Source organism: Onthophagus taurus, unplaced genomic scaffold (genome assembly GCF_036711975.1).
Source record: "Onthophagus taurus isolate NC unplaced genomic scaffold, IU_Otau_3.0 ScKx7SY_30, whole genome shotgun sequence".
Taxonomy (NCBI): domain Eukaryota; kingdom Metazoa; phylum Arthropoda; class Insecta; order Coleoptera; family Scarabaeidae; genus Onthophagus; species Onthophagus taurus.
The window spans coordinates 20,001-22,500 of NW_027248955.1; the positions used below are offsets into that span (position 1 = coordinate 20,001).

The 2,500-nt window shown below is 49.3% G+C and overlaps 1 non-coding gene across 1 annotated transcript; it reads right to left on the reverse strand.

Moving 5' to 3' along the window:
• Nucleotides 1-7: 7 nt before the first annotated feature.
• On the reverse strand, nt 8-126 carry LOC139432577 (5S ribosomal RNA). The gene has a single exon (XR_011642318.1). It is a non-coding gene; the product is annotated as a 5S ribosomal RNA (ribosomal RNA).
• Nucleotides 127-2,500: the final 2,374 nt, after the last annotated feature.

A 2,500-nucleotide genomic window follows, 5' to 3' on the forward strand; every position in this document is an offset into this window, starting at 1 on the left:
ACAAAAAAGGCAACGGCACGCGGTGTTCCCAAGCGGTCACCCATCCAAGTACTAACCGCGCCCGACATTGCTTAACTTCGGTGATCGGACGAGAACCGGTACGTTCAATGTGGTATGGCCGTTGCCTATAGTTAATGCTTTACTGCGGCTTACGTTTGTCCGCAAGTCGAAGCAACTCACTGCAACGCAATGCACATCGAAAACCCGGTCCGACCGATGCACCGCACGTTCGTACCTGAGCAGCAATGCGTGGAACTGTGCGGCACATTTTAGACCCGCGGTGCAACTCATTGTACGTCACGACAAGTCGAAGCAGCGCACTGCTACGTAATGCACATCGATAACCCGGGCCGACCGATTGCAACGCACGTACGTACCCGAGTAACAATGCGTGGAACTGTGTCACACTGCGCGGTACATTGTCGACCTGCGCTGCAACTCAATGCACATCACGGCAAATCGAAGCGATGAGACGCCGGACCCGTTTCCCGTTCCCATACGAACTCGTACCATCGAGAAGTTGAACTATTTTAGAAATTAAATTTTTTTTTTTCTATTTCCCACTGAATAGTACCGACTTTCAATGCAGTCCGTCCGACCGCGTATCCCACTGAATAGTACAGACTTTTAATGCAGTCCGTCCGACCGCGTATCCCACTGAATAGTACAGACTTTCAATGCAGTCCGTCCGACCGCGTATCCCACTGAATAGTACAGACTTTCAATGCAGTCCGTCCGACCGCGTATCCCACTGAATAGTACAGACTTTCAATGCAGTCCGTCCGACCGCGTATCCCACTGAATAGTACAGACTTTCAATGCAGTCCGTCCGACCGCGTATCCCACTGAATAGTACAGACTTTTAATGCAGTCCGTCCGACCGCGTATCCCACTGAATAGTACAGACTTTTAATGCAGTCCGTCCGACCGCGTATCCCACTGAATAGTACAGACTTTCAATGCAGTCCGTCCGACCGCGTATCCCACTGAATAGTACAGACTTTCAATGCAGTCCGTCCGACCGCGTATCCCACTGAATAGTACAGACTTTTAATGCAGTCCGTCCGACCGCGTATCCCACTGAATAGTACAGACTTTTAATGCAGTCCGTCCGACCGCGTATCCCACTGAATAGTACAGACTTTCAATGCAGTCCGTCCGACCGCGTATCCCACTGAATAGTACAGACTTTTAATGCAGTCCGTCCGACCGCGTATCCCACTGAATAGTACAGACTTTCAATGCAGTCCGTCCGACCGCGTATCCCACTGAATAGTACAGACTTTTAATGCAGTCCGTCCGACCGCGTATCCCACTGAATAGTACAGACTTTCAATGCAGTCCGTCCGACCGCGTATCCCACTGAATAGTACAGACTTTTAATGCAGTCCGTCCGACCGCGTATCCCACTGAATAGTACAGACTTTTAATGCAGTCCGGCTAACAGTTTGCGCTGCAACTCATTGCACATCACTGCAAATCGAGGCAACTCACTGCAACGCAATGCTCATCGAGGAATCGGAACGACCGACCGATGCATCGCACGTTCGTACCCGAGCAGCAATGCGTGGAACTGCGTGGAACTGTGTCACACTGTGCGGCACATTGTCGACCTGCGTTGCAACTCAATGCACATCACGGCAAATCGAAGCGACGAGACTCCGGAGCCGTTTTCCGTTCGCATACGAACTCGTACCATCCAGAAGTTAAACTATTTTAGAAATTTAATTTTTTCTATTTCCCACTGAATAGTACCGACTTTCAATGCAATCCGGCTAACCGGGTATCAGTTCGACGTTAAAGTATTTTAGAAATTTAATTTTTTCATTTCCCACTGAATAGTACCGACTTTTAATGCAATCCGGCCAACCGCGTATCCCACTGAATAGTACCGACTTTTAATGCAATCCGGCTAACCGGGTATCCCACTGAATAGTACCGACATTTAATGCAGTCCGGCTAATTGTTTTATCAAAAGTAGGAAAAAATTTATTTATATCGCCCGTCGTAAAAGTTACATCCGCCGTTAAGGATTTTACGGGGCCCGACCGCTCTAGCGTGCGAGCGGGCGATGCAGCGCGCGCTCACAGCGCCCGAACCGAACGACATAACGACAGACCATGGTTCCGTGGTAACTATAGGAGGTCGGTCCGTCAGGATCGGTCTCCGCCGGCGAGATGCGATATGTACGTTCTAACGACCCGACGCGTTGCAATATGTGCTGAAGTGAGTGCTGTTAGGGTTTCGCTGCGTATTTTAGAGGTTTATTTTACGTTTTTCAACGGAAGTATAGAAGTGCAATTGTGTGTGCTGAATCCTCTAACCGTCGCTAGCGTTTCCCAGATTTTTGTGCAGGCGTTGGTCAGTTTTCTCCCGTCGTCGTTTCGAGTGCTAAAGTGAGTGCTGATATATACGGAACGGCGGCGTTAGAGGTCTTCTTTTAGAATTTGCTAAATGTACGTTCTAGCCGACCCGACACGTTGTATTAAGTGCTAATGTG